Source organism: Cryptomeria japonica, chromosome 9 (genome assembly GCF_030272615.1).
Source record: "Cryptomeria japonica chromosome 9, Sugi_1.0, whole genome shotgun sequence".
Classification (NCBI taxonomy): Eukaryota; Viridiplantae; Streptophyta; class Pinopsida; order Cupressales; family Cupressaceae; genus Cryptomeria; species Cryptomeria japonica.
Genome location: NC_081413.1, coordinates 292,755,990 through 292,763,624, shown reverse-complemented (window position 1 = coordinate 292,763,624; position 7,635 = coordinate 292,755,990).

The window sequence follows — 7,635 nt, the reverse complement described above, 5'->3', positions numbered from 1 at the left end:
ACAAAGGTTTTCCCTAATGAAGACCATTTGTATCCTTATAGTATCCACTAGAAGTACCATTAACCAACATAGAATTTTTTGTTGAGGAAATGCAATGATGAATACAATCTAACCACCCCTTGTCAAAATAATTTTTTTTCAAAATGTACAATAGGAACTCCCAATTTACTTGATCGTATGCTTTACTAACATCAAGTTTGATCACCATACCTTTGACATTGTCTGCTTTGTTGGAGTGAATGGCCTCTGTTGCCAAAATGATGCTATTTATGATCTCTCTCCTGTGGGTGAATCCATTCCGTTCATTGGAGATAAGTCTACAAAGAATTGCCTTGAGCCTATTGGAAATCACCTTGGAAATGATCTTGTAAATAGAATTACACAGGGAGATGGTTTGATAGTCAGGCATAACTTCACATTGCTACTTCTTTGGAATCAGGACTATGACTGTGTTGTTAATCTCCTTTACAAACCCCTTTTTCTTCCTAAAGTCCTCCACCACTTCCAAAATATCACAACCCATAAATTCCCAACACTTCTAAAAAAGTTCCACCTTAAACCTGTCTAGCCCTAGATATTTATTCGGATGCAACAAAAATGTGGCCCTTTTAACTTCTTCAATTGAGTAGGGTTAAAGCAGAAAGTTGTTATCTTCTTGCAAAACTTCTTCCTTTATTGCATCCATCACCTTCTCCCAAATATTGCTACCTCCCTCCGCCTGTCCTCCTAACAAATTTTGAAAATGCTTAACTACCACTTTTTCAATATCCTCCACCTTAGAGTGCCAATTCCAATCCTCATCACAAACACCTTTAATCCTATTAGCAGTATTCCTAGCTTTGATTGACAAATGAAAGAATTTGGTATTCAAATCCCCAACCTCAATCCATAGTTCCCTAGACTTATCCCTCCAATATCTTCCTCTCTAGTCAACAACTCTGACAATCTTGCCTTCAGTTCCTTCTCCTCAAAATCCTCATTGTTTGTACCCATTTGGATGACTTTCTTGTTAAGAAATTCTATCTCTTCCTTCATTTTAATTTTATCCATAAAGATATTCTTGAAGTTTTCTAAGTTTCATGTTTTGATTTTATCTTTAAGATAGTGGAGCCTTTTCATAAAGTGGAAGCTTGGTGTGCCAAAGAACATATTTCTTTCCTTCCACCAAAGATGAAGATTTCCATGAAATGATTCATCCCTCCACTACATGCTTTGGAATTTAGAATGCCCCTTCTTCTTATTGATGCCCATATCTATCGCCAACTCTACTGGGAAGTGATTTGACATCGAGATAGGCTTTATTGTTGATACCATTATTTGGCTGCCCTCCATCCAAGAAGCACAAACCAAAAATTGATCGAGTTTCTCTACTATGTTGGTGAAGGTGGTTCGACAATTTGTCCATGTGAATAGACCATTCTTGGGTGTAATGTCAAATAACCTATTTCTTGTCACAAACCTCCTAAAGTCTTCCATTACTCTATTAATTTTAGACAAACCTCCACTCTTCTCCCAAAGATCCAGAATGGTGTTAAAATCCTCTGCCACTATAACCTTCTCTCCTTCATGATTCTTGATAGATGTTGTAATCTCCTCCCATAACTTGGATTTCTCTTTTGTTTTGGTGGGACCATACATATTAATAAGTGGAAATACCCAATTCTGAGATATACAGGTGATATTACACAATATCCAATGGTCTTTTGATTCCATAAGATTTATTCTTACCGAAAGCAGGTTCCATAAAACCCCCAAACCCCTTGAAGAACCTATAGCTTCCTGGAAAATACCCTCCCATTTGCCACAATATTTCAGGAAGCTAAGAGTCTTGTCTAAGTTAATCTTGGTTTCTTGGAGTAGTATCATATCACTAGAATTATTTTCTAATGTGCGTTTAACCAAGTGGGTTTTGTCAGGGGCTGATAATCCCCTGACATTCCATGTGAGTAATCTCATTTCTCTCCAAGGGAGAACTTTTCTCCCTTGGATTTTCTCATAAAGTCCATCACACTAATTATGCCTTTCTCCTTAGCTCTATCTTCCCTCTTTTGTTTATTGCTCTTCCTACCTCTCCCCGATTTTGAGTTCCCCAATAAAACATTGGTTGATTAACTAATACATCTTGTATCAATAATATTCAAGCCATCACCCAAATGTCCATTAGAACCAACATCATATTCCATCTCCAAGTCTGAAGCATTTTCAAGTAAATGATCCTTATTTTTCAGTAATCTCTTCTAGCACTTCATTTTAGAGGAGCATGAGATGACTCTTGTTGTAGTTTTTGCTGTCCCATCACTATTGCCTTTGTTTGCCTCTACTTCTTTAGTTTCAATTTCCTCCTTTCCTGGTCCTACTGTAAGAATTAGAGGCTTAACTCCCTTCATAACAGTTTTATGATTTCTCTCCTTGGGATTCCATTTTTTGTGAGGCCTGAAATTTGCCCCACAATCTTTTTCAAAATGGCTCTCGTTGCCACAACTCATACAATATTTCTTTGTATCCTCTATTTCAACCAGTTGAATCCACCTTCTACCCTCAAATAATAAACAAATCTTGGGAGGCACCCACTTAACAGTTGCAGTGCAAAGACCCGCATATAGGTAAGAATCCTTCTCTACCAGATCCTCATCTATCTCCAAGAGGGCACCTAGGGTTCTACCGATTTTCTCCAAACTTCCTTCCACCCAATACTCGATCAGTAGGTTGTATATCGTAATCCATATTGTCCTGTCATATGGATCCAGAGGAACTGGATTGAAGTTTGGGAACCACTGTTGCATGTAGACTGGGTTATTATCAATCCATCATATCCCATGCTCCATAACCTTCTCCTTTTATGATTCCTCCATGAAGATGGCAATGAAGAAGCTTGTCGGGACAAAATTGAGAATAACGTTTGTTTTCTATTGTTTCTCCACCCAAGTCCTAATTATTTTCCTATTGTATCTTGGGCCAATAATCCTACAAATGATCACCAAATTCTCCCATAAGTCAATGTCTTCCTTAAACTCCTTCGTCAAATCTAATGAGGGAAAATCTTGTTTTGCACCGCTCTTCCCAGATTCCCTCGCTTTGGAATTTTGTACATCCCCTGAAACACCACCTACAACTTCTCCATGTTTTTCCTTCATTCTTCTCAAGCATTTTGTGAGGCCCCACCTCGACTCAGTCTGACATTTCAGTGGTTTTTATATTGAGACTATTACGGATACTTATTTTTATGCATTTTGGATTTAGAACTTATATGATTTCATGATTTGGATAATATTGCTATATATGGATGATTTATTTATATTCTTTATGAGATAGAACACTACATGATTTTTGAATAAGATGAATTTGCGGTGATAAATGTCGTTATTGAATTTGCAGGACTTTACTATGATAATACAATTATGATGTATGTTTAAGTGTGGATCAACATTATGAGAATTAGGATGAATTGCTTATGTGAAATTGCTTGGATAAAAGATGTATTTAAATTGTTCAGATGTAAATTGTATGCAAGTGATGATGTGTATTATTATTCCTGTAATTTATATTATTTGTTGATATTTGAAAGTTACTAATGTGTAAATTGAGATGCACAGGAAGTTATCCATGTGACCATGGAAATATTATGGAGAACCAAACCTAGACCTATGTATGTTCATAAGCCAGGGTTTGTCTATTTGGAGAGACAACACCCCATTTGTGTTGTATTTTATTCGTAACAGTATATGATGCATGTGTGTTAAGTGTTATTTAATTGATTTGTGTAAAATCCATAAGAGACGATTTCATGTATTAAATTGTAAAAGTGTTTTCTTGTGTCACTTGACACATGTGTGGATTTAAGTTTGAATTTTTATTTTTGTCTCTTGGTGGGAAAGTGTATAACTATAGCCTTTTCAATTAATGTAACGTGATGTCATAAATGCCTTGGGTAAAGAATCTTTGGGATGGTCAACATAGGTTTGACCCGAAAATAAACTTCAGAGGGGTTTAAAAAGGGTTAAATGGACACCTAGGGGTAGTTTAATAGGGTTTCCTAAAGCCCATAAGGTATACCTAAGGGTTAGGGGTAATTTAAGGCAAGTTTCTACTCCCATGTGACCTTTTTGACACCCTAAAAATTGACTTTTCTAAGTTGTGCGAAAATTGAAATTAGAAGATTTGAATCTAGTTGTAAACTTTCCTTTTTCGAATGAGAGTTCCCTTTCCCATTCTATCTTACCTTCCTCTTTAGTTCTTAGAAACTTGTGAGAACTCTCACAATGGGCTTCTTAAGCAAGAATTAGAAAATTTGTGGGTAATCACCCACTCTCCATTTTTGGAGACAAGAGAAATTTTGAAAAGAATAGGCTAGATTTTGAATAGAGAATTTTGGCTAAGGGTAGAAGGAGAAGAACCGTGGAATTGGGCTGCTCATCCTCAACAAAACTAACCTACCTTTGGGTAGATTAAGGTTGGTTGCATTCTTCTTAAAATGGCTTTCTGTTTGCATGTGTTTGAAAGTAATGTTGGTGTAAAAGATTTGCTTCTTTGCATGTTCCTTTGGGAATTTCATTTGGTATTTTGTGTTATGTATTGTATGTGTTTTTGGGAGTCATCAAGACCTCTTACTCTTGGGAGAGAGGAGGATCTTGTGGGTGGTAGCAGTGATAGCCCTCGAGTGAGAGACTCTCATTATGAGAGCGATCACAAAGGATTTTGTGTGACCCTTGCTGCATGGCTTGTTTGTGCAATGGGGGTCATAAGGAGGGAAATAAGGCATGAATGCCTTGGGGGGCATAAAGATTTAAGGGGTTTCTATACTTGATGTATTTGGTTTTCCATGAGGTGGCTACATGTTCTTTTTCATACTTGCAGTTCTCCTCAGGGAAATTGGTCCACTACCACCCTTAAAAAGGTCATCACCAAGGTGTGGTGCAGTGTAGCCGGGATGGGAGTGTGTTTGAATTTGTGTGCATTCTGTCCTTTGTGTTTACATGTTTGTTTTCCCGTCTAGGGCTTGGTTCTCTGAGCTCGGGGGTGGCTACCAGTTAGCCTAGGCTGGGAGGTGAGCACTCCATGGTCATAGCTTGTTTTAAAATGCAGGTTGTTGGAAGAAAAGAATAGGACAAGTGGAAAGTTGCAGGAGTTATTTGTTGCAGGAAATTACTGTAAATGTAATTATCATTTGAGAACGTCCTCATTTATTAGAAATGAGAGACCCATTGTAAATTAACAACAGTGTCTTTGAAATTCGTTTAAAAAAAAAAAAGTTATAATATTTTAGTATGCTATTTATTGCAGAAAAGAAATGAGTATTCCTAAAATTGTTTTTTTCAAAGTTCAAAAGAAAATTTTATATCTGATGTGTTTATGTTAAATTGAATAGCTAGAAAGTTATTTATTTCTTATGCGTTCAAAAAGAAATAAAAAAATAAAATAAAAAGAAACAAATAGATTTGAGTTGCATGCATATTATAGGCTGCATATAAACCATTTAAATTCTGTTATCTCTAAATGCATTTTAGTACATTATAGTTTCTGGAAATAATACTTTTAGATCTATACATGGAAATGCTAAACTTAGTATTTAAATCTGTTATTTAAAGTATTTGCAGAAAATGAAATCAAAGATTTTATAGCCATCTCTAAGGTTTTGATTAATAAATTCTAGGTTAAAATAGTTGCTATTAATTTTATTAAATTTGGTCATTTGAATAGTTGCCGAAGAAATATCAAACTCTGTCATTTGTCTAAGAATATTTAGCACTATTAATTTCATTATTTTTTTTTTACAGAAAGAAAAGCCATATTTAGTTAGCCTAACTAAGTCTATTTGGAAACAAGGATATTAAATAAAAAAAAAGAAATAACTAAAATGATTAAACTTGCAGAAAATATCTAATCGGTTTTATTTGTTCAGAATAGAAAAAAAAAAAAAGTATGAAAAAAAATTGCCCTAGATTCAATACTATATATATATATATATATATATGTAATAACCCATTTATGTGCATGTGTAAAAGAAAAAAAAATATAAATAAACTTGCTGGTTTAAAAAAAAAATATACATACAAATTCTTATATATGAAAATTTGTTTTGTTTAAATAAACAAAAAAAAAATAAAAAATATTAAAAATAAAAAACTATATAAAAAAAAGGGGGGTTTTTTTTAATATGGGGAAAAAGGACCGAAGGGCTGAAGCCATTGTGTGGACATACAGTGGTCGGCCGCGGACTCCACTGTGTGTACACATAGTGGCCGGCCTCGCGGCTTCCACTATGTGGACACACAGTGTCAGCCCGTGGCTTCCACTGTGTGGACACACAGTGTCGGCTGTGGCCGCCACTGCATGGACACACAGTGGTGCCGCGCCCGCCACTGTGTGGACGCACAGTGGTGTGGTGGGTTCCACTGTGTGGACACACAGTGGCGCCACCGCCTCCCTTCCCCTTGCCATGAGATCCCATGGCTGCCGCCATCCCTACCAAGATTCGCCCCCTGCACAAAAAAAAATAGGGATGCAAGAAAATAAAAACCCTAGCTGGGTACGGCTAGGTTAGAGAAAGGAATAAGATGTTGTCAAAAAAATAAAAGATAGAGCATTTTTATAATAATAAAAGAATGTTAGGGTCTGCATGGTGGTTAAGTTTAAGGTTTAAAAAAAATATATTTAGGAATTATATATATATATATATATATATATATATATATATAGTCCCAATGTAAGAGAATAAGACAAATTTTAGATTCTATAATTTATTAAGTTTTATAAACTATAGTTGTCTTTATAAATATATGGGTTAGTAATGGTTTTTGATAGTCATAAGGATATTTTAAAGATTTTTAATATATATATATATATATATAATAATATTTTCGAGGTCTAAATAATTAGAACTTTTATAATGAATGGGATAAAATTAATTTTGGTTATGGGGGCTATTTAATTTATAGGTAAGTATTCATTATAAAAATTTATTGGCCTTTTTTTCAAATTTAACTTAAAGCATATTTTGATTATTGATTAAGATAAACTTTTAGACATTTTAAACAAAGTACTAGGACTAATTTAATTAGTTCCTTTAAACAGTAAACGACTTTGGAGACTAATTCTATCTTCGTCAATTATATTTTAGGGAGATGATTTAAAATAAGTTATGGATTAAAATTGAGAAAATGATACAACATTTCTTTTAGTATTCGGCATATGACTTAAATTATTTTTGATTACTTGAGTTAGTGGTTTAAGTTAACCCAACATAGTTAAGACAAAACATGTTAGAGTTTTTCTTCACATTCGTAAATTCAATGCTTAAGATATGATTTAAATTTTTTTTTTATCCCGTTCTTGCCCTAAATTTTGGGCATGACACATTTTTCCTATAGAAACATCTTGAAATATAAAGATAACAAATTAATACTTAAAAATTTGTTACTATATAGATATTTATAAATATAAAAAAGATATTTTTGACATAATTTTAATTTATTTTAAGTAATGAAATTTTAGAAAAATCATAAAAGTGAAAATTGAAAAGGATTTATGTTATTTTTAAATTTATTTTAATATTTAATAATTATGAAATCCAAAAAAGAAAAAGACTATCAATTTGTGTGTAGTGAAATCCAAAAAAGAAAAATATTATCATTTTGT